The sequence below is a fragment of the Triturus cristatus genome, chromosome 1_1 (genome assembly GCF_964204655.1).
Source record: "Triturus cristatus chromosome 1_1, aTriCri1.1, whole genome shotgun sequence".
NCBI classification, from domain to species: Eukaryota; Metazoa; Chordata; class Amphibia; order Caudata; family Salamandridae; genus Triturus; species Triturus cristatus.
In genome coordinates this window covers 349,029,669-349,055,719 of record NC_140579.1, presented here as the reverse complement: position 1 = coordinate 349,055,719, position 26,051 = coordinate 349,029,669, and positions in this window count along the sequence as shown.

Here is a 26,051-nt window from a genome sequence, read left to right as displayed (position 1 = left end):
AGTGCTGCATCTTTTAGCCCAGCACTGACCCTGAAAAGTAATTCTAAGCGTACTTACCAATAACTTGTATTTCCTTCAATAGGAATCCATTGTATGGTTTTCAGCAGAGAAGTTTCTAAGTGTGGAGTTTTGGAACTAACAAATATTCCTCTAAAATCAGCTGAATTCCGAATTCCGATTTACTCTCCTGTTATCAGGAGAGAACCTAGTGCTGCATCTTTTAGCCCAGCACTGACCCTGAAAAGTAATTCTAGGCGTACTTACCAGTAGCTTGTATTTCCTTCAATAGGAATCCGTTGTGTGGTTTTCAGCAGAAAAGTATGAAAGTGTGGAGTTTTGGAACTTACAAATATTCCTCTAAAATCAGCCGAACTACGAATTCCGATTTACTTATCTGTTATCAGGAGAGATCCCAGTGCTACATCGTTTAGCCCAGCACTGACCCTGAAAAGTAATTCTAAGCATACTTACCAGTAACTTGTATTTCCTTCCATAGGAATCCCTTGTGTGGTTTTCAGCAGAGAAGGTTCGAAGTGTGGTGTTTTGGAACTTACAAATATTCCTCTAAAATCAGACGAACTACGAATTCCGATTTACTCACCTGTTATCAGGAGAGAACACAGTGCTGCATCTTTTAGCCCAGCACTGACTCTGAAAATTAATTCTAAGCGTACTTACCAGTAGCTTGTAATTCCTTCTGTAGGAATCCATTGTGTGGTTTTCAGCAGAAAAGTTTCTAAGTGTGGAGTTTTGGAACTGACAAATATTCCTCTAAAAACAGCCGAACTACGAATTTCGATTTACTCACCTGTTATCAGGAGAGACCTCAGTGCTGAATCTTTAAGGCCAGTACTGATCCTGAAAAGTAATTGTAACCGTACTTACCCGTAACTTGAATTTCCTTCCATAGGCTAACATTGACTGGTTTCACTTGGAAATTCTTCTCAGTGTGGAGGTTTGGAACTCTAAAATATTCCTCTAAAATCAGCCGAACTACGAATTCCGATTTACTCAAATGTTATCAGGAGAGACCTCAGTGCTGAATCTTTTAGCCCAGCACTGACCCTGAAAAGTAATTCTAAGCATACTTACCAGTAACTTGTATTTCCTTCCATAGGAATCGATTGTGTGGTTTTCAGCAGAAAAGTATGAAAGTGTGGAGTTTTGGAACTTACAAATATTCCTCTAAAATCAGCCTAAATACTAATTCCGATTTACTCATCTGTTATCAGGAGAGATCCCAGTGCTACATCTTTTAGCACAGCACTGACCCTGAAAAATAATTCTAAGCGTACTTACCTATAACTTGTATTTCCTTCCATAGGACTCCATTGTATGGTTTTCAGCAGAGAAGTTTCTAAGTGTGGAGTTTTGAAACTTACAAATATTCCTCTAAAATCAGCCAAACTACGAATTCTGATTTACTAACCTGTTATCAAGAGAGAACACAGTGCTGCATCTTGTAGCCCAGCACTGACCCTGAAAAGTAATTCTAAGCGTACTTACCAGTAACTTGTAATTCTTTCCATAGGAATCCATTGTGTGGTTTTCAGCAGAAAAATTTCTAAGTGTGGAGTGTTGGAACTTACAAATATTCCTCTAAAATCAGACGAACTACGAATTCCGATTTACTCACATGTTATCAGGAGAGAACTCAGTGCAGCATCTTTTAGCCCAGCACTGACCCTGAAAATTAATTCTAAGCGTACTTACCAGTAGCTTGTATTTCCTTCCATAGGAATCCATTGTGTGGTTTTCAGCAGAAAAGTTTCTAAGTGTGGTGTTTTGGAACTTAGAAATATTCCTCTAAAATCAGCCGAACTACGAATTTCGATTTACTCACCTGTTATCAGGAGAGACCTCAGTGCTGAATCTTTAAGGCTAGTACTGATCCTGAAAAGTAACTGTAACCATACTTAGCAGTAACTTGAATTTCCTTCCATAGGCTAACATTGACTGGTTTCACTTGGAAATTCTTCTCAGTGTGGAGGTTTGGAACTCTAAAATATTCCTCTAAAATCAGCCGAACTACGAATTCCGATTTACTCAAATGTTATCAGGAGAGACCTCAGTGCTGAATCTTTAAGGCCAGTACTGATCCTGGAAAGTAACTCTAACCGTACTTACCAGTAACTTGTATTTCCTTCCATAGGCTTACATTGACTGGTTTCACTTGGAAATTCTTCTAAGTGTGGAGTTTTGGAACTTTAAAATATTCCTCTAAAATCAGCCAAACTACGAATTCCGATTTACTCACCTGTTATCAGGAGAGATCCCAGAGCTGCATCTTTTAGCCCAGCACTGACCCTGAAAAGTAATTTGAAGCGTACTTACAAGTAACTTGTATTTCCTTCCATAGGAATCCATTGTGTGGTTTCAGCAGAAAAGTATCTAAGTGTGGAGTTTTGGAACTTACAAATATTCCTCTAAAATCAGCCGAACTACGAATTCCGATTTACTCAAATGTTATCAGGAGAGACCTCAGTGCTGCATATTTTGGCCCAGCACTGACCCTGAAAAGTAATTCTAAGCATAGTTACCAGTAACTTGTATTTCCTTCCATATGAATCCATTGTGTAGTTTTCAGCAGAGAAGTTTCGAAGTGTGGAGTTTTGGTACTTACAAATATTCCTTTAAAATAAGCCAAACTACGAATTCCGATTTACTCAAATGTTATCAGGAGAGACCTCAGTGCTGCATCTTTAAGGCCAGTACTAACCCTGAAAAGTAATTCTAAGCGTACTTACCAGTAGCTTGTATTTCCTTCCATAGGAATCCATTGTGTGGTTTTCAGCAGAAAAGTATGAAAGTGTGGAGTTTTGGAACTAACAAATATTCCTCTAAAATCAGCTGAACTACGAATTCCAATTTACTCACCTGTTATCAGGAGAGAACTCAGTGCTGCATCTTTTAGCCCAGCACTGACCCTGAAAAGTAATTCTAAGCGTACTTACCAATAACTTGTATTTCCTTCAATAGGAATCCATTGTATGGTTTTCAGCAGAGAAGTTTCTAAGTGTGGAGTTTTGGAACTAACAAATATTCCTCTAAAATCAGCTGAATTCCGAATTCCGATTTACTCTCCTGTTATCAGGAGAGAACCTAGTGCTGCATCTTTTAGCCCAGCACTGACCCTGAAAAGTAATTCTAGGCGTACTTACCAGTAGCTTGTATTTCCTTCAATAGGAATCCGTTGTGTGGTTTTCAGCAGAAAAGTATGAAAGTGTGGAGTTTTGGAACTTACAAATATTCCTCTAAAATCAGCCGAACTACAAATTCCGATTTACTTATCTGTTATCAGGAGAGATCCCAGTGCTACATCGTTTAGCGCAGCACTGACCCTGAAAAGTAATTCTAAGCTTACTTACCAGTAACTTGTATTTCCTTCCATAGGAATCCCTTGTGTGGTTTTCAGCAGAGAAGGTTCGAAGTGTGGTGTTTTGGAACTTACAAATATTCCTCTAAAATCAGACGAACTACGAATTCCGATTTACTCACCTGTTATCAGGAGAGAACACAGTGCTGCATCTTTTAGCCCAGCACTGACCCTGAAAATTAATTCTAAGCGTTCTTACCAGTAGCTTGTATTTCCTTCTGTAGGAATCCATTGTGTGGTTTTCAGCAGAAAAGTTTCTAAGTGTGGAGTTTTGGAACTTACAAATATTCCTCTCAAATCAGCCGAACTACGAATTTCGATTTACTCACCTGTTATCAGGAGAGACCTCAGTGCTGAATCTTTAAGGCCAGTACTGATCCTGAAAAGTAATTGTAACCGTACTTACCCGTAACTTGAATTTCCTTCCATAGGCTAACATTGACTGGTTTCACTTGGAAATTCTTCTCAGTGTGGAGGTTTGGAACTCTAAAATATTCCTCTAAAATCAGCCGAACTACGAATTCCGATTTACTCAAATGTTATCAGGAGAGACCTCAGTGCTGAATCTTTTAGCCCAGCACTGACCCTGAAAAGTAATTCTAAGCATACTTACCAGTAACTTGTATTTCCTTCCATAGGAATCGATTGTGTGGTTTTCAGCAGAAAAGTATGAAAGTGTGGAGTTTTGGAACTTACAAATATTCCTCTAAAATCAGCCTAAATACTAATTCCGATTTACTCATCTGTTATCAGGAGAGATCCCAGTGCTACATCTTTTAGCCCAGCACTGACCCTGAAAAATAATTCTAAGCGTACTTACCAATAACTTGTATTTCCTTCCATAGGAATCCATTGTATGGTTTTCAGCAGAGAAGTTTCTAAGTGTGGAGTTTTGGAACTTACAAATATTCCTCTAAAATCAGCCAAACTACGAATTCTGATTTACTAACCTGTTATCAAGAGAGAACACAGTGCTGCATCTTGTAGCCCAGCACTGACCCTGAAAAGTAATTCTAAGCGTACTTACCAGTAACTTGTAATTCTTTCCATAGGAATCCATTGTGTGGTTTTCAGCAGAAAAATTTCTAAGTGTGGAGTGTTGGAACTTACAAATATTCCTCTAAAATCAGACGAACTACGAATTCCGATTTACTCACATGTTATCAGGAGAGAACTCAGTGCAGCATCTTTTAGCCCAGCACTGACCCTGAAAATTAATTCTAAGCGTACTTACCAGTAGCTTGTATTTCCTTCCATAGGAATCCATTGTGTGGTTTTCAACAGAAAAGTTTCTAAGTGTGGTGTTTTGGAACTTACAAATATTCCTCTAAAATCAGCCGAACTACGAATTTCGATTTACTCACCTGTTATCAGGAGAGACCTCAGTGCTGAATCTTTAAGGCCAGTACTGATCCTGAAAAGTAACTGTAACCATACTTAGCAGTAACTTGAATTTCCTTCCATAGGCTAACATTGACTGGTTTCACTTGGAAATTCTTCTCAGTGTGGAGGTTTGGAACTCTAAAATATTCCTCTAAAATCAGCCGAACTACGAATTCCGATTTACTCAAATGTTATCAGGAGAGACCTCAGTGCTGAATCTTTAAGGCCAGTACTGATCCTGGAAAGTAACTCTAACCATACTTACCAGTAACTTGTATTTCCTTCCATAGGCTTACATTGACTGGTTTCACTTGGAAATTCTTCTAAGTGTGGAGTTTTGGAACTTTAAAATATTCCTCTAAAATCAGCCAAACTACGAATTCCGATTTACTCACCTGTTATCAGGAGAGATCCCAGAGCTGCATCTTTTAGCCCAGCACTGACCCTGAAAAGTAATTTGAAGCGTACTTACAAGTAACTTGTATTTCCTTCCATAGGAATCCATTGTGTGGTTTCAGCAGAAAAGTATCTAAGTGTGGAGTTTTGGAACTTACAAATATTCCTCTAAAATCAGCCGAACTACGAATTCCGATTTACTCAAATGTTATCAGGAGAGACCTCAGTGCTGCATATTTTGGCCCAGCACTGACCCTGAAAAGTAATTCTAAGCATAGTTACCAGTAACTTGTATTTCCTTCCATATGAATCCATTGTGTGGTTTTCAGCAGAGAAGTTTCGAAGTGTGGAGTTTTGGTACTTACAAATATTCCTTTAAAATAAGCCAAACTACGAATTCGATTTACTCACATGGCATCAGGAGACAACTCAGTGCTGCATATTTTAGCCCAGCACTGACCCTGAAAAGTAATTCTAAGCATACTTACCAATAACTTGTATTTCCTTCCTTAGGAATCCATTGTATGGTTTTCAGCAGAGAAGTTTCTAAGTGTGGAGTTTTGGAACTTACAAATATTCCTTTAAAATCAGCCAAACTGCGAATTCTGATTTACTAACCTGTTATCAAGAGAGAACACAGTGCTGCATCTTTTAGCCCAGCACTGACCCTGAAAAGTAATTCTAAGCATACTTACCAATAACTTGTATTTCCTTCCATAGGAATCCATTGTATGGTTTTCAGCAGAGAAGTTTCTAAGTGTGGAGTTTTGGAACTTACAAATATTCCTTTAAAATCAGCCAAACTGCGAATTCTGATTTACTAACCTGTTATCAAGAGAGAACACAGTGCTGCATCTTGTAGCCCAGCACTGACCCTGAAAAGTAATTCTAAGTGTACTAACCAGTAGCTTGTATTTCCTTCCATAGGAATCCATTGTGTGGTTTGCAGCAGAAAAGTTTCTAAGTGTGGAGTTTTGGAACTTACAAATATTCCTCTAAAATCAGCCGAACTACGAATTTCGATTTACTCACCTGTTATCAGGAGAGACGTCAGTGCTGAATCTTTACGGCCAGTACTGATCCTGAAAAGTAATTGTAACCATACTTACCAGTAACTTGAATTTCCTTCCATAGGCTAACATTGACTGGTTTCACTTGGAAATTCTTCTCAGTGTGGAGGTTTGGAACTCTAAAATATTCCTCTAAAATCAGCCGAACTACGAATTCCGATTTACTCAAATGTTATCAGGAGAGACCTCAGTGCTGAATCTTTAAGGCCAGTACTGATCCTGAAAAGTAATTCTAACCGTACTTACCAGTAACTTGTATTCCCTTCCATAGGCTTACATTGACTGGTTTCACTTGGAAATTCTTCTAAGTGTGGAGTTTTGGAACTTTAAAATATTCCTCTAAAATCAGCCAAACTACGAATTCCGATTTACTCACATGTTATCAGGAGTGAACTCAGTGCTGCATCTTTTAGCCCAGCACTGACCCTGAAAAGTAATTCTAAGCATACTTACCAGTAACTTGTATTTCCTTCCATAGGAATCCATTGTGTGGTTTTCAGCAGAGAAGTTTCGAAGTATGGAGTTTTGGTACTTACAAATATTCCTCTAAAATAAGCCAAACTACGAATTCCGATTTACTCACCTGTTATCAGGAGAGATCCCAGAGCTGCATCTTTTAGCCCAGCACTGACCCTGAAAAGTAATTCGAAGCGTACTTACAAGTAACTTGTATTTCCTTCCATAGGAATCCATTGTGTGGTTTTCAGCAGAAAAGTATCTAAGTGTGGAGTTTTGGAACTTACAAATATTCCTCTAAAATCAGCCGAACTACGAATTCCGATTTACTCAAATGTTATCAGGAGAGACCTCAGTGCTGAATCTTTAAGGCCAGTACTGATCCTGAAAAGTAATTCTAACCGTACTTACCAGTAACTTGTATTTCCTTCCATAGGCTTACATTGACTGGTTTCACTTGGAAATTCTTCTTAGTGTGGAGTTTTGGAACTTTAAAATATTCCTCTAAAATCAGCCAAACTATGAATTCCGATTTACTCAAATGTTATCAGGAGAGACCTCAGTGCTGCATCTTTTGGCCCAGCACTGACCCTGAAAAGTAATTCTAAGCATAGTTACCAGTAACTTGTATTTCCTTCCTTAGGAATCCATTGTGTGGTTTTCAGCAGAAAAGTTTCGAAGTGTGGAGTTTTGGAACTAACAAATATTCCTCTAAAATCAGCTGAATTCCGAATTCCGATTTACTCTCCTGTTATCAGGAGAGAACCCAGTGCTGCATCTTTTAGCCCAGCACTGACCCTGAAAAGTAATTCTAGGCGTACTTACCAGTAGCTTGTATTTCCTTCAATAGGAATCCGTTGTGTGGTTTTCAGCAGAAAAGTATGAAAGTGTGGAGTTTTGGAACTAACAAATATTCCTCTAAAATCAGCTGAATTCCGAATTCCGATTTACTCTCCTGTTATCAGGAGAGAACACAGTGCTGCATCTTTTAGCCCAGCACTGACCCTGAAAAGTAATTCTAAGCATAGTTACCAGTAACTTGTATTTCCTTCTTTAGGAATACATTGTGTGGTTTTCAGCAGAAAAGTTTCGAAGTGTGGAGTTTTGGAACTAACAAATATTCCTCTAAAATCAGCTGAATTCCGAATTCCGATTTACTCTCCTGTTATCAGGAGAGAACCCAGTGCTGCATCTTTTAGCCCAGCACAGACCCTGAAAAGTAATTCTAAGCATACTTACCAATAACTTGTATTTCCTTCCATAGGAATCCATTGTGTGGTTTTCAGCAGAAAAGTTTCTAAGTGTGGGGTTTTGGAACTTACAAATATTCCTCTAAAATCAGCCAAACTACGAATTTCAATTTACTCACCTGTTATCAGGAGAGACCTCAGTGCTGAATCTATAAGGCCAGTACTGATCCTGAAAAGCAATTCTAACCGTACTTACCAGTAGGTTGAATTTCCTTCCATAGGCTAACATTGACTGGTTTCACTTGGAAATTCTTCTCAGTGTGGAGGTTTGGAACGTTAAAATAATCCTCTAAAATCAGCCGAACTACGAATTCCGATTTACTCACCTGTTATCAGGAGCGATCCTAGTGCTACATCTTTTAGCCCAGCACTGACCCTGAAAAGTAATTCTAAGGGTACTTACCAGTAACTTGTATTTCCTTCCATAGGAATCCATTGTGTTGTTTTCAGCAGAGAAGGTTCGAAGTGTGGAGTTTTGGTACTTAAAAATTTTCCTCTAAAATAAGCCAAACTACGAATTCCGATTTACTCACATGTTATCAGGAGAGAACTCAGTGCTGCATCTTTTAGCCCAGCACTGACCCTGAAAAGTAATTCTAAGCGTACTTACCAGTAACTTATATTTACTTCCATAGGAATCCATTGTGTGGTTTTCAGCAGAGAAGTTTCTAAGTGTGGAGTTTTGGAACTTACAAATATTCCTCTAAAATCAGCCAAACTACGAATTCTGATTTACTTACCTGTTATCAAGAAAGAACACAGTGCTGCATCTTTTAGCCCAGCACTGACCCTGAAAAGTAATTCTAAGCGTACTTACCAGTAACTTGTATTTCTTTCCATAGGAATCCATTGTGTGGTTTTCAGCAGAAAAGTTTCTAAGTATGAAGTGTTGGAACTTACAAATATTCCTCTAAAATCAGCCGAACTATGAATTCCGATTTACTCACCTGTTATCAGGAGAGACCTCAGTGCTGAATCTTTAAGGCCAGTACTGATCCTGAAAAGTAATTCTAACCGTACTTACCAGTAACTTGTACTTCCTTTCCTAGGGTAACATTGACTGGTTTCACTTGGAAATTCTTCTAAGTGTGGAGTTTTGGAACTTTAAAATATTCCTCTAAAATCAGCTGAACTGCGAATTCCAATTTACTTACCTGTTATCAGGAGAGAACTCAGTGCTGCATCTTTTAGCCCAGCACTGACCCTGAAAAGTAATTCTAAGCATACTTACCAATAACTTGTATTTCCTTCCATAGGAATCCATTGTATGGTTTTCAGCAGAGAAGTTTCTAAGTGTGGAGTTTTGGAACTTACAAATATTCCTTTAAAATCAGCCAAACTGCGAATTCTGATTTACTAACCTGTTATCAAGAGAGAACACAGTGCTGCATCTTGTAGCCAAGCACTGACCCTGAAAAGTAATTCTAAGCGTACTTACCAGTAACTTGTATTTCTTTCCATAGGAATCCATTGTGTGGTTTTCAGCAGAAAAGTTTCTAAGTGTGGAGTTTTGGAACTTACAAATATTCCACTAAAATTAGACGAACTACGAATTCCGATTTACTCACCTGTTATCAGGAGAGAACTCAGTGCTGCATCTTTTAGCCCATCACTGGCCCTGAAAAGTAATTCTAAGCGTACTTACCAATAACTTGTATTTCCTTCCATAGGAATCCATTGTATGGTTTTCAGCAGAGAAGTTTCTAAGTGTGGAGTTTTGGAACTTACAAATATTCCTCTAAAATCAGCCAAACTACGAATTCTGATTTACTAACCTGTTATCAGGAAAGATCTCAGTGCTGCATCTTTTAGCCCAGCACTGACCCTGAAAATTAATTCTAAGTGTACTAACCAGTAGCTTGTATTTCCTTCCATAGGAATCCATTGTGTGGTTTGCAGCAGAAAAGTTTCTAAGTGTGGAGTTTTGGAACTTACAAATATTCCTCTAAAATCAGCCGAACTACGAATTTCGATTTACTCACCTGTTATCAGGAGAGACGTCAGTGCTGAATCTTTACGGCCAGTACTGATCCTGAAAAGTAATTGTAACCATACTTACCAGTAACTTGAATTTCCTTCCATAGGCTAACATTGACTGGTTTCACTTGGAAATTCTTCTCAGTGTGGAGGTTTGGAACTCTAAAATATTCCTCTAAAAGCAGCCGAACTACGAATTCCGATTTACTCAAATGTTATCAGGAGAGACCTCAGTGCTGAATCTTTAAGGCCAGTACTGATCCTGAAAAGTAATTCTAACCGTACTTACCAGTAACTTGTATTCCCTTCCATAGGCTTACATTGACTGGTTTCACTTGGAAATTCTTCTAAGTGTGGAGTTTTGGAACTTTAAAATATTCCTCTAAAATCAGCCAAACTACGAATTCCGATTTACTCACATGTTATCAGGAGTGAACTCAGTGCTGCATCTTTTAGCCCAGCACTGACCCTGAAAAGTAATTCTAAGCATACTTACCAGTAGCTTGTATTTCCTTAAATAGGAATCCATTGTGTGGTTTTCAGCAGAGAAGTTTCGAAGTATGGAGTTTTGGTACTTACAAATATTCCTCTAAAACAAGCCAAACTACGAATTCCGATTTACTCACGTGTTATCAGGAGAGATCCCAGAGCTGCATCTTTTAGCCCAGCACTGACCCTGAAAAGTAATTCTAAGCATAGTTACCAGTAACTTGTATTTCCTTCCTTAGGAATCCATTGTGTGGTTTTCAGCAGAAAAGTTTCGAAGTGTGGAGTTTTGGAACTAACAAATATTCCTCTAAAATCAGCTGAATTCCGAATTCCGATTTACTCTCCTGTTATCAGGAGAGAACCCAGTGCTGCATCTTTTAGCCCAGCACTGACCCTGAAAAGTAATTCTAGGCGTACTTACCAGTAGCTTGTATTTCCTTCAATAGGAATCCGTTGTGTGGTTTTCAGCAGCAAAGTATGAAAGTGTGGAGTTTTGGAACTAACAAATATTCCTCTAAAATCAGCTGAATTCCGAATTCCGATTTACTCTCCTGTTATCAGGAGAGAACACAGTGCTGCATCTTTTAGCCCAGCACTGACCCTGAAAAGTAATTCTAAGCATAGTTACCAGTAACTTGTATTTCCTTCTTTAGGAATACATTGTGTGGTTTTCAGCAGAAAAGTTTCGAAGTGTGGAGTTTTGGAACTAACAAATATTCCTCTAAAATCAGCTGAATTCCGAATTCCGATTTACTCTCCTGTTATCAGGAGAGAACCCAGTGCTGCATCTTTTAGCCCAGCACAGACCCTGAAAAGTAATTCTAAGCATACTTACCAATAACTTGTATTTCCTTCCATAGGAATCCATTGTGTGGTTTTCAGCAGAAAAGTTTCTAAGTGTGGGGTTTTGGAACTTACAAATATTCCTCTAAAATCAGCCGAACTACGAATTTCAATTTACTCACCTGTTATCAGGAGAGACCTCAGTGCTGAATCTATAAGGCCAGTACTGATCCTGAAAAGCAATTCTAACCGTACTTACCAGTAGGTTGAATTTCCTTCCATAGGCTAACATTGACTGGTTTCACTTGGAAATTCTTCTCAGTGTGGAGGTTTGGAACTTTAAAATAATCCTCTAAAATCAGCCGAACTACGAATTCCGATTTACTCACCTGTTATCAGGAGAGATCCCAGTGCTACATCTTTTAGCCCAGCACTGACCCTGAAAAGTAATTATAAGGGTACTTACCAGTAACTTGTATTTCCTTCCATAGGAATCCATTGTGTTGTTTTCAGCAGAGAATGTTCGAAGTGTGGAGTTTTGGTACTTACAAATTTTCCTCTAAAATAAGCCAAACTACGAATTCCGATTTACTCACATGTTATCAGGAGAGAACTCAGTGCTGCATCTTTTAGCCCAGCACTGACCCTGAAAAGTAATTCTAAGCGTACTTACCAGTAACTTATATTTACTTCCATAGGAATCCATTGTGTGGTTTTCAGCAGAGAAGTTTCTAAGTGTGGAGTTTTGGAACTTACAAATATTCCTCTAAAATCAGCCAAACTACGAATTCTGATTTACTTACCTGTTATCAAGAAAGAACACAGTGCTGCATCTTTTAGCCCAGCACTGACCCTGAAAAGTAATTCTAAGCGTACTTACCAGTAACTTGTATTTCTTTCCATAGGAATCCATTGTGTGGTTTTCAGCAGAAAAGTTTCTAAGTATGAACTGTTGGAACTTACAAATATTCCTCTAAAATCAGCCGAACTATGAATTCCGATTTACTCACCTGTTATCAGGAGAGACCTCAGTGCTGAATCTTTAAGGCCAGTACTGATCCTGAAAAGTAATTCTAACCGTACTTACCAGTAACTTGTACTTCCTTTCCTAGGGTAACATTGACTGGTTTCACTTGGAAATTCTTCTAAGTGTGGAGTTTTGGAACTTTAAAATATTCCTCTAAAATCAGCTGAACTACGAATTCCAATTTACTTACCTGTTATCAGGAGAGAACTCAGTGCTGCATCTTTTAGCCCAGCACTGACCCTGAAAAGTAATTCTAAGCATACTTACCAATAACTTGTATTTCCTTCCATAGGAATCCATTGTATGGTTTTCAGCAGAGAAGTTTCTAAGTGTGGAGTTTTGGAACTTACAAATATTCCTTTAAAATCAGCCAAACTGCGAATTCTGATTTACTAACCTGTTATCAAGAGAGAACACAGTGCTGCATCTTGTAGCCAAGCACTGACCCTGAAAAGTAATTCTAAGCGTACTTACCAGTAACTTGTATTTCTTTCCATAGGAATCCATTGTGTGGTTTTCAGCAGAAAAGTTTCTAAGTGTGGAGTTTTGGAACTTACAAATATTCCTCTAAAATCAGACGAACTACGAATTCCGATTTACTCACCTGTTATCAGGAGAGAACTCAGTGCTGCATCTTTTAGCCCATCACTGGCCCTGAAAAGTAATTCTAAGCGTACTTACCAATAACTTGTATTTCCTTCCATAGGAATCCATTGTATGGTTTTCAGCAGAGAAGTTTCTAAGTGTGGAGTTTTGGAACTTACAAATATTCCTCTAAAATCAGCCAAACTACGAATTCTGATTTACTAACCTGTTATCAGGAGAGATCTCAGTGCTGCATCTTTTAGCCCAGCACTGACCCTGAAAATTAATTCTAAGTGTACTAACCAGTAGCTTGTATTTCCTTCCATAGGAATCCATTGTGTGGTTTGCAGCAGAAAAGTTTCTAAGTGTGGAGTTTTGGAACTTACAAATATTCCTCTAAAATCAGCCGAACTACGAATTTCGATTTACTCACCTGTTATCAGGAGAGACGTCAGTGCTGAATCTTTACGGCCAGTACTGATCCTGAAAAGTAATTGTAACCATACTTACCAGTAACTTGAATTTCCTTCCATAGGCTAACATTGACTGGTTTCACTTGGAAATTCTTCTCAGTGTGGAGGTTTGGAACTCTAAAATATTCCTCTAAAAGCAGCCGAACTACGAATTCCGATTTACTCAAATGTTATCAGGAGAGACCTCAGTGCTGAATCTTTAAGGCCAGTACTGATCCTGAAAAGTAATTCTAACCGTACTTACCAGTAACTTGTATTCCCTTCCATAGGCTTACATTGACTGGTTTCACTTGGAAATTCTTCTAAGTGTGGAGTTTTGGAACTTTAAAATATTCCTCTAAAATCAGCCAAACTACGAATTCCGATTTACTCACATGTTATCAGGAGTGAACTCAGTGCTGCATCTTTTAGCCCAGCACTGACCCTGAAAAGTAATTCTAAGCATACTTACCAGTAACTTGTATTTCCTTAAATAGGAATCCATTGTGTGGTTTTCAGCAGAGAAGTTTCGAAGTATGGAGTTTTGGTACTTACAAATATTCCTCTAAAATAAGCCAAACTACGAATTCCGATTTACTCACCTGTTATCAGGAGAGATCCCAGAGCTGCATCTTTTAGCCCAGCACTGACCCTGAAAAGTAATTCGAAGCGTACTTACAAGTAACTTGTATTTCCTTCCATAGGAATCCATTGTGTGGTTTTCAGCAGAAAAGTATCTAAGTGTGGAGTTTTGGAACTTACAAATATTCCTCTAAAATCAGCCGAACTACGAATTCCGATTTACTCAAATGTTATCAGGAGAGACCTCAGTGCTGAATCTTTAAGGCCAGTACTGATCCTGAAAAGTAATTCTAACCGTACTTACCAGTAACTTGTATTTCCTTCCATAGGCTTACATTGACTGGTTTCACTTGGAAATTCTTCTTAGTGTGGAGTTTTGGAACTTTAAAATATTCCTCTAAAATCAGCCAAACTATGAATTCCGATTTACTCAAATGTTATCAGGAGAGACCTCAGTGCTGCATCTTTTGGCCCAGCACTGACCCTGAAAAGTAATTCTAAGCATAGTTACCAGTAACTTGTATTTCCTTCCTTAGGAATCCATTGTGTGGTTTTCAGCAGAAAAGTTTTGAAGTGTGGAGTTTTGGAACTAACAAATATTCCTCTAAAATCAGCTGAATTCCGAATTCCGATTTACTCTCCTGTTATCAGGAGAGAACCCAGTGCTGCATCTTTTAGCCTAGCACTGACCCTGAAAAGTAATTCTAGGCGTACTTACCAGTAGCTTGTATTTCCTTCAATAGGAATCCGTTGTGTGGTTTTCAGCAGAAAAGTATGAAAGTGTGGAGTTTTGGAACTAACAAATATTCCTCTAAAATCAGCTGAATTCCGAATTCCGATTTACTCTCCTGTTATCAGGAGAGAACACAGTGCTGCATCTTTTAGCCCAGCACTGACCCTGAAAAGTAATTCTAAGCATAGTTACCAGTAACTTGTATTTCCTTCCTTAGGAATCCATTGTGTGGTTTTTAGCAGAAAAGTTTCGAAGTGTGGAGTTTTGGAACTAACAAATATTCCTCTAAAATCAGCTGAATTCCGAATTCCGATTTACTCTCCTGTTATCAGGAGAGAACCCAGTGCTGCATCTTTTAGCCCAGCACTGACCCTGAAAAGTAATTCTAGGCGTACTTACCAGTAGCTTGTATTTCCTTCAATAGGAATCCGTTGTGTGGTTTTCAGCAGAAAAGTATGAAAGTGTGGAGTTTTGGAACTAAAAAATATTCCTCTAAAATCAGCTGAATTCCGAATTCCGATTTACTCTCCTGTTATCAGGAGAGAACACAGTGCTGCATCTTTTAGCCCAGCACTGACCCTGAAAAGTAATTCTAAGCATACTTACCAATAACTTGTATTTCATTCCATAGGAATCCATTGTGTGGTTTTCAGCAGAGAAGTTTCGAAGTGTGGAGTTTTGGTACTTACAAATATTCCTTTAAAATAAGCCAAACTACGAATTCCGATTTACTCAAATGTTATCAGGAGAGACCTCAGTGCTGCATCTTTAAGGCCAGTACTAACCCTGAAAAGTAATTCTAAGCGTACTTACCAGTAGCTTGTATTTCCTTCCATAGGAATCCATTGTGTGGTTTTCAGCAGAAAAGTATGAAAGTGTGGAGTTTTGGAACTAACAAATATTCCTCTAAAATCAGCTGAACTACGAATTCCAATTTACTCACCTGTTATCAGGAGAGAACTCAGTGCTGCATCTTTTAGCCCAGCACTGACCCTGAAAAGTAATTCTAAGCGTACTTACCAATAACTTGTATTTCCTTCAATAGGAATCCATTGTATGGTTTTCAGCAGAGAAGTTTCTAAGTGTGGAGTTTTGGAACTAACAAATATTCCTCTAAAATCAGCTGAATTCCGAATTCCGATTTACTCTCCTGTTATCAGGAGAGAACCTAGTGCTGCATCTTTTAGCCCAGCACTGACCCTGAAAAGTAATTCTAGGCGTACTTACCAGTAGCTTGTATTTCCTTCAATAGGAATCCGTTGTGTGGTTTTCAGCAGAAAAGTATGAAAGTGTGGAGTTTTGGAACTTACAAATATTCCTCTAAAATCAGCCGAACTACGAATTCCGATTTACTTATCTGTTATCAGGAGAGATCCCAGTGCTACATCGTTTAGCCCAGCACTGACCCTGAAAAGTAATTCTAAGCTTACTTACCAGTAACTTGTATTTCCTTCCATAGGAATCCCTTGTGTGGTTTTCAGCAGAGAAGGTTCGAAGTGTGGTGTTTTGGAACTTACAAATATTCCTCTAAAATCAGACGAACTACGAATTCCGATTTACTCACCTGTTATCAGGAGAGAACACAGTGCTGCATCTTTTAGCCCAGCACTGACCCTGAAAATTAATTCTAAGCGTACTTACCAGTAGCTTGTATTTCCTTCTGTAGGAATCCATTGTGTGGTTTTCAGCAGAAAAGTTTCTAAGTGTGGAGTTTTGGAACTTACAAATATTCCTCTCAAATCAGCCGAACTACGAATTTCGATTTACTCACCTGTTATCAGGAGAGACCTCAGTGCTGAATCTTTAAGGCCAGTACTGATCCTGAAAAGTAATTGTAACCGTACTTACCCGTAACTTGAATTTCCTTCCATAGGCTAACATTGACTGGTTTCACTTGGAAATTCTTCTCAGTGTGGAGGTTTGGAACTCTAAAATATTCCTCTAAAATCAGCCGAACTACGAATTCCGATTTACTCAAATGTTATCAGGAGAGACCTCAGTGCTGAATCTTTTAGCCCAGCACTGACCCTGAAAAGTAATTCTAAGCATACTTACCAGTAACTTGTATTTCCTTCCATAGGAATCGATTGTGTGGTTTTCAGCAGAAAAGTATGAAAGTGTGGAGTTTTGGAACTTACAAATATTCCTCTAAAATCAGCCTAAATACTAATTCCGATTTACTCATCTGTTATCAGGAGAGATCCCAGTGCTACATCTTTTAGCCCAGCACTGACCCTGAAAAATAATTCTAAGCGTACTTACCAATAACTTGTATTTCCTTCCATAGGAATCCATTGTATGGTTTTCAGCAGAGAAGTTTCTAAGTGTGGAGTTTTGGAACTTACAAATATTCCTCTAAAATCAGCCAAACTACGAATTCTGATTTACTAACCTGTTATCAAGAGAGAACACAGTGCTGCATCTTGTAGCCCAGCACTGACCCTGAAAAGTAATTCTAAGCGTACTTACCAGTAACTTGTAATTCTTTCCATAGGAATCCATTGTGTGGTTTTCAGCAGAAAAATTTCTAAGTGTGGAGTGTTGGAACGTACAAATATTCCTCTAAAATCAGACCAACTACGAATTCCGATTTACTCACATGTTATCAGGAGAGAACTCAGTGCAGCATCTTTTAGCCCAGCACTGACCCTGAAAATTAATTCTAAGCGTACTTACCAGTAGCTTGTATTTCCTTCCATAGGAATCCATTGTGTGGTTTTCAACAGAAAAGTTTCTAAGTGTGGTGTTTTGGAACTTACAAATATTCCTCTAAAATCAGCCGAACTACGAATTTCGATTTACTCACCTGTTATCAGGAGAGACCTCAGTGCTGAATCTTTAAGGCCAGTACTGATCCTGAAAAGTAACTGTAACCATACTTAGCAGTAACTTGAATTTCCTTCCATAGGCTAACATTGACTGGTTTCACTTGGAAATTCTTCTCAGTGTGGAGGTTTGGAACTCTAAAATGTTCCTCTAAAATCAGCCGAACTACGAATTCCGATTTACTCAAATGTTATCAGGAGAGACCTCAGTGCTGAATCTTTAAGGCCAGTACTGATCCTGGAAAGTAACTCTAACCGTACTTACCAGTAACTTGTATTTCCTTCCATAGGCTTACATTGACTGGTTTCACTTGGAAATTCTTCTAAGTGTGGAGTTTTGGAACTTTAAAATATTCCTCTAAAATCAGCCAAACTACGAATTCCGATTTACTCACCTGTTATCAGGAGAGATCCCAGAGCTGCATCTTTTAGCCCAGCACTGACCCTGAAAAGTAATTTGAAGCGTACTTACAAGTAACTTGTATTTCCTTCCATAGGAATCCATTGTGTGGTTTCAGCAGAAAAGTATCTAAGTGTGGAGTTTTGGAACTTACAAATATTCCTCTAAAATCAGCCGAACTACGAATTCCGATTTACTCAAATGTTATCAGGAGAGACCTCAGTGCTGCATATTTTGGCCCAGCACTGACCCTGAAAAGTAATTCTAAGCATAGTTACCAGTAACTTGTATTTCCTTCCATATGAATCCATTGTGTGGTTTTCAGCAGAGAAGTTTCGAAGTGTGGAGTTTTGGTACTTACAAATATTCCTTTAAAATAAGCCAAACTACGAATTCGATTTACTCACATGGCATCAGGAGACAACTCAGTGCTGCATCTTTTAGCCCAGCACTGACCCTGAAAAGTAATTCTAAGCATACTTACCAATAACTTGTATTTCCTTCCTTAGGAATCCATTGTATGGTTTTCAGCAGAGAAGTTTCTAAGTGTGGAGTTTTGGAACTTACAAATATTCCTTTAAAATCAGCCAAACTGCGAATTCTGATTTACTAACCTGTTATCAAGAGAGAACACAGTGCTGCATCTTTTAGCCCAGCACTGACCCTGAAAAGTAATTCTAAGCATACTTACCAATAACTTGTATTTCCTTCCATAGGAATCCATTGTATGGTTTTCAGCAGAGAAGTTTCTAAGTGTGGAGTTTTGGAACTTACAAATATTCCTTTAAAATCAGCCAAACTGCGAATTCTGATTTACTAACCTGTTATCAAGAGAGAACACAGTGCTGCATCTTGTAGCCCAGCACTGACCCTGAAAAGTAATTCTAAGTGTACTAACCAGTAGCTTGTATTTCCTTCCATAGGAATCCATTGTGTGGTTTGCAGCAGAAAAGTTTCTAAGTGTGGAGTTTTGGAACTTACAAATATTCCTCTAAAATCAGCCGAACTACGAATTTCGATTTACTCACCTGTTATCAGGAGAGACGTCAGTGCTGAATCTTTACGGCCAGTACTGATCCTGAAAAGTAATTGTAACCATACTTACCAGTAACTTGAATTTCCTTCCATAGGCTAACATTGACTGGTTTCACTTGGAAATTCTTCTCAGTGTGGAGGTTTGGAACTCTAAAATATTCCTCTAAAATCAGCCGAACTACGAATTCCGATTTACTCAAATGTTATCAGGAGAGACCTCAGTGCTGAATCTTTAAGGCCAGTACTGATCCTGAAAAGTAATTCTAACCGTACTTACCAGTAACTTGTATTCCCTTCCATAGGCTTACATTGACTGGTTTCACTTGGAAATTCTTCTAAGTGTGGAGTTTTGGAACTTTAAAATATTCCTCTAAAATCAGCCAAACTACGAATTCCGATTTACTCACATGTTATCAGGAGTGAACTCAGTGCTGCATCTTTTAGCCCAGCACTGACCCTGAAAAGTAATTCTAAGCATACTTACCAGTAACTTGTATTTCCTTCCATAGGAATCCATTGTGTGGTTTTCAGCAGAGAAGTTTCGAAGTATGGAGTTTTGGTACTTACAAATATTCCTCTAAAATAAGCCAAACTACGAATTCCGATTTACTCACCTGTTATCAGGAGAGATCCCAGAGCTGCATCTTTTAGCCCAGCACTGACCCTGAAAAGTAATTCGAAGCGTACTTACAAGTAACTTGTATTTCCTTCCATAGTAATCCATTGTGTGGTTTTCAGCAGAAAAGTATCTAAGTGTGGAGTTTTGGAACTTACAAATATTCCTCTAAAATCAGCCGAACTACGAATTCCGATTTACTCAAATGTTATCAGGAGAGACCTCAGTGCTGAATCTTTAAGGCCAGTACTGATCCTGAAAAGTAATTCTAACCGTACTTACCAGTAACTTGTATTTCCTTCCATAGGCTTACATTGACTGGTTTCACTTGGAAATTCTTCTTAGTGTGGAGTTTTGGAACTTTAAAATATTCCTCTAAAATCAGCCAAACTATGAATTCCGATTTACTCAAATGTTATCAGGAGAGACCTCAGTGCTGCATCTTTTGGCCCAGCACTGACCCTGAAAAGTAATTCTAAGCATAGTTACCAGTAACTTGTATTTCCTTCCTTAGGAATCCATTGTGTGGTTTTCAGCAGAAAAGTTTCGAAGTGTGGAGTTTTGGAACTAACAAATATTCCTCTAAAATCAGCTGAATTCCGAATTCCGATTTACTCTCCTGTTATCAGGAGAGAACCCAGTGCTGCATCTTTTAGCCCAGCACTGACCCTGAAAAGTAATTCTAGGCGTACTTACCAGTAGCTTGTATTTCCTTCAATAGGAATCCGTTGTGTGGTTTTCAGCAGAAAAGTATGAAAGTGTGGAGTTTTGGAACTAACAAATATTCCTCTAAAATCAGCTGAATTCCGAATTCCGATTTACTCTCCTGTTATCAGGAGAGAACACAGTGCTGCATCTTTTAGCCCAGCACTGACCCTGAAAAGTAATTCTAAGCATAGTTACCAGTAACTTGTATTTCCTTCTTTAGGAATACATTGTGTGGTTTTCAGCAGAAAAGTTTCGAAGTGTGGAGTTTTGGAACTAACAAATATTCCTCTAAAATCAGCTGAATTCCGAATTCCGATTTACTCTCCTGTTATCAGGAGAGAACCCAGTGCTGCATCTTTTAGCCCAGCACAGACCCTGAAAAGTAATTCTAAGCATACTTACCAATAACTTGTATTTCCTTCCATAGGAATCCATTGTGTGGTTTTCAGCAGAAAAGTTTCTAAGTGTGGGGTTTTGGAACTTACAAATATTCCTCTAAAATCAGCCAAACTACGAATTTCAATTTACTCACCTGTTATCAGGAGAGACCTCAGTGCTGAATCTATAAGGCCAGTACTGATCCTGAAAAGCAATTCTAACCGTACTTACCAGTAGGTTGAATTTCCTTCCATAGGCTAACATTGACTGGTTTCACTTGGAAATTCTTCTCAGTGTGGAGGTTTGGAACGTTAAAATAATCCTCTAAAATCAGCCGAACTACGAATTCCGATTTACTCACCTGTTATCAGGAGCGATCCTAGTGCTACATCTTTTAGCCCAGCACTGACCCTGAAAAGTAATTCTAAGGGTACTTACCAGTAACTTGTATTTCCTTCCATAGGAATCCATTGTGTTGTTTTCAGCAGAGAAGGTTCGAAGTGTGGAGTTTTGGTACTTAAAAATTTTCCTCTAAAATAAGCCAAACTACGAATTCCGATTTACTCACATGTTATCAGGAGAGAACTCAGTGCTGCATCTTTTAGCCCAGCACTGACCCTGAAAAGTAATTCTAAGCGTACTTACCAGTAACTTATATTTACTTCCATAGGAATCCATTGTGTGGTTTTCAGCAGAGAAGTTTCTAAGTGTGGAGTTTTGGAACTTACAAATATTCCTCTAAAATCAGCCAAACTACGAATTCTGATTTACTTACCTGTTATCAAGAAAGAACACAGTGCTGCATCTTTTAGCCCAGCACTGACCCTGAAAAGTAATTCTAAGCGTACTTACCAGTAACTTGTATTTCTTTCCATAGGAATCCATTGTGTGGTTTTCAGCAGAAAAGTTTCTAAGTATGAAGTGTTGGAACTTACAAATATTCCTCTAAAATCAGCCGAACTATGAATTCCGATTTACTCACCTGTTATCAGGAGAGACCTCAGTGCTGAATCTTTAAGGCCAGTACTGATCCTGAAAAGTAATTCTAACCGTACTTACCAGTAACTTGTACTTCCTTTCCTAGGGTAACATTGACTGGTTTCACTTGGAAATTCTTCTAAGTGTGGAGTTTTGGAACTTTAAAATATTCCTCTAAAATCAGCTGAACTACGAATTCCAATTTACTTACCTGTTATCAGGAGAGAACTCAGTGCTGCATCTTTTAGCCCAGCACTGACCCTGAAAAGTAATTCTAAGCATACTTACCAATAACTTGTATTTCCTTCCATAGGAATCCATTGTATGGTTTTCAGCAGAGAAGTTTCTAAGTGTGGAGTTTTGGAACTTACAAATATTCCTTTAAAATCAGCCAAACTGCGAATTCTGATTTACTAACCTGTTATCAAGAGAGAACACAGTGCTGCATCTTGTAGCCAAGCACTGACCCTGAAAAGTAATTCTAAGCGTACTTACCAGTAACTTGTATTTCTTTCCATAGGAATCCATTGTGTGGTTTTCAGCAGAAAAGTTTCTAAGTGTGGAGTTTTGGAACTTACAAATATTCCACTAAAATTGGACGAACTACGAATTCCGATTTACTCACCTGTTATCAGGAGAGAACTCAGTGCTGCATCTTTTAGCCCATCACTGGCCCTGAAAAGTAATTCTAAGCGTACTTACCAATAACTTGTATTTCCTTCCATAGGAATCCATTGTATGGTTTTCAGCAGAGAAGTTTCTAAGTGTGGAGTTTTGGAACTTACAAATATTCCTCTAAAATCAGCCAAACTACGAATTCTGATTTACTAACCTGTTATCAGGAGAGATCTCAGTGCTGCATCTTTTAGCCCAGCACTGACCCTGAAAATTAATTCTAAGTGTACTAACCAGTAGCTTGTATTTCCTTCCATAGGAATCCATTGTGTGGTTTGCAGCAGAAAAGTTTCTAAGTGTGGAGTTTTGGAACTTACAAATATTCCTCTAAAATCAGCCGAACTACGAATTTCGATTTACTCACCTGTTATCAGGAGAGACGTCAGTGCTGAATCTTTAAGGCCAGTACTGATCCTGAAAAGTAATTCTAACCGTACTTACCAGTAACTTGTATTCCCTTCCATAGGCTTACATTGACTGGTTTCACTTGGAAATTCTTCTAAGTGTGGAGTTTTGGAACTTAAAAATATTCCTCTAAAATCAGCCAAACTACGAATTCCGATTTACTCACATGTTATCAGGAGTGAACTCAGTGCTGCATCTTTTAGCCCAGCACTGACCCTGAAAAGTAATTCTAAGCATACTTACCAGTAGCTTGTATTTCCTTAAATAGGAATCCATTGTGTGGTTTTCAGCAGAGAAGTTTCGAAGTATGGAGTTTTGGTACTTACAAATATTCCTCTAAAATAAGCCAAACTACGAATTCCGATTTACTCACCTGTTATCAGGAGAGATCCCAGAGCTGCATCTTTTAGCCCAGCACTGACCCTGAAAAGTAATTCTAAGCATAGTTACCAGTAACTTGTATTTCCTTCCTTAGGAATCCATTGTGTGGTTTTCAGCAGAAAAGTTTCGAAGTGTGGAGTTTTGGAACTAACAAATATTCCTCTAAAATCAGCTGAATTCCGAATTCCGATTTACTCTCCTGTTATCAGGAGAGAACCCAGTGCTGCATCTTTTAGCCCAGCACTGACCCTGAAAAGTAATTCTAGGCGTACTTACCAGTAGCTTGTATTTCCTTCAATAGGAATCCGTTGTGTGGTTTTCAGCAGCAAAGTATGAAAGTGTGGAGTTTTGGAACTAACAAATATTCCTCTAAAATCAGCTGAATTCCGAATTCCGATTTACTCTCCTGTTATCAGGAGAGAACACAGTGCTGCATCTTTTAGCCCAGCACTGACCCTGAAAAGTAATTCTAAGCATAGTTACCAGTAACTTGTATTTCCTTCTTTAGGAATACATTGTGTGGTTTTCAGCAGAAAAGTTTCGAAGTGTGGAGTTTTGGAACTAACAAATATTCCTCTAAAATCAGCTGAATTCCGAATTCCGATTTACTCTCCTGTTATCAGGAGAGAACCCAGTGCTGCATCTTTTAGCCCAGCACAGACCCTGAAAAGTAATTCTAAGCATACTTACCAATAACTTGTATTTCCTTCCATAGGAATCCATTGTGTGGTTTTCAGCAGAAAAGTTTCTAAGTGTGGGGTTTTGGAACTTACAAATATTCCTCTAAAATCAGCCGAACTACGAATTTCAATTTACTCACCTGTTATCAGGAGAGACCTCAGTGCTGAATCTATAAGGCCAGTACTGATCCTGAAAAGCAATTCTAACCGTACTTACCAGTAGGTTGAATTTCCTTCCATAGGCTAACATTGACTGGTTTCACTTGGAAATTCTTCTCAGTGTGGAGGTTTGGAACTTTAAAATAATCCTCTAAAATCAGCCGAACTACGAATTCCGATTTACTCACCTGTTATCAGGAGAGATCCCAGTGCTACATCTTTTAGCCCAGCACTGACCCTGAAAAGTAATTATAAGGGTACTTACCAGTAACTTGTATTTCCTTCCATAGGAATCCATTGTGTTGTTTTCAGCAGAGAAGGTTCGAAGTGTGGAGTTTTGGTACTTACAAATTTTCCTCTAAAATAAGCCAAACTACGAATTCCGATTTACTCACATGTTATCAGGAGAGAACTCAGTGCTGCATCTTTTAGCCCAGCACTGACCCTGAAAAGTAATTCTAAGCGTACTTACCAGTAACTTATATTTACTTCCATAGGAATCCATTGTGTGGTTTTCAGCAGAGAAGTTTCTAAGTGTGGAGTTTTGGAACTTACAAATATTCCTCTAAAATCAGCCAAACTACGAATTCTGATTTACTTACCTGTTATCAAGAAAGAACACAGTGCTGCATCTTTTAGCCCAGCACTGACCCTGAAAAGTAATTCTAAGCGTACTTACCAGTAACTTGTATTTCTTTCCATAGGAATCCATTGTGTGGTTTTCAGCAGAAAAGTTTCTAAGTATGAAGTGTTGGAACTTACAAATATTCCTCTAAAATCAGCCGAACTATGAATTCCGATTTACTCACCTGTTATCAGGAGAGACCTCAGTGCTGAATCTTTAAGGCCAGTACTGATCCTGAAAAGTAATTCTAACCGTACTTACCAGTAACTTGTACTTCCTTTCCTAGGGTAACATTGACTGGTTTCACTTGGAAATTCTTCTAAGTGTGGAGTTTTGGAACTTTAAAATATTCCTCTAAAATCAGCTGAACTACGAATTCCAATTTACTTACCTGTTATCAGGAGAGAACTCAGTGCTGCATCTTTTAGCCCAGCACTGACCCTGAAAAGTAATTCTAAGCATACTTACCAATAACTTGTATTTCCTTCCATAGGAATCCATTGTATGGTTTTCAGCAGAGAAGTTTCTAAGTGTGGAGTTTTGGAACTTACAAATATTCCTTTAAAATCAGCCAAACTGCGAATTCTGATTTACTAACCTGTTATCAAGAGAGAACACAGTGCTGCATCTTGTAGCCAAGCACTGACCCTGAAAAGTAATTCTAAGCGTACTTACCAGTAACTTGTATTTCTTTCCATAGGAATCCATTGTGTGGTTTTCAGCAGAAAAGTTTCTAAGTGTGGAGTTTTGGAACTTACAAATATTCCTCTAAAATCAGACGAACTACGAATTCCGATTTACTCACCTGTTATCAGGAGAGAACTCAGTGCTGCATCTTTTAGCCCATCACTGGCCCTGAAAAGTAATTCTAAGCGTACTTACCAATAACTTGTATTTCCTTCCATAGGAATCCATTGTATGGTTTTCAGCAGAGAAGTTTCTAAGTGTGGAGTTTTGGAACTTACAAATATTCCTCTAAAATCAGCCAAACTACGAATTCTGATTTACTAACCTGTTATCAGGAGAGATCTCAGTGCTGCATCTTTTAGCCCAGCACTGACCCTGAAAATTAATTCTAAGTGTACTAACCAGTAGCTTGTATTTCCTTCCATAGGAATCCATTGTGTGGTTTGCAGCAGAAAAGTTTCTAAGTGTGGAGTTTTGGAACTTACAAATATTCCTCTAAAATCAGCCGAACTACGAATTTCGATTTACTCACCTGTTATCAGGAGAGACGTCAGTGCTGAATCTTTACGGCCAGTACTGATCCTGAAAAGTAATTGTAACCATACTTACCAGTAACTTGAATTTCCTTCCATAGGCTAACATTGACTGGTTTCACTTGGAAATTCTTCTCAGTGTGGAGGTTTGGAACTCTAAAATATTCCTCTAAAAGCAGCCGAACTACGAATTCCGATTTACTCAAATGTTATCAGGAGAGACCTCAGTGCTGAATCTTTAAGGCCAGTACTGATCCTGAAAAGTAATTCTAACCGTACTTACCAGTAACTTGTATTCCCTTCCATAGGCTTACATTGACTGGTTTCACTTGGAAATTCTTCTAAGTGTGGAGTTTTGGAACTTTAAAATATTCCTCTAAAATCAGCCAAACTACGAATTCCGATTT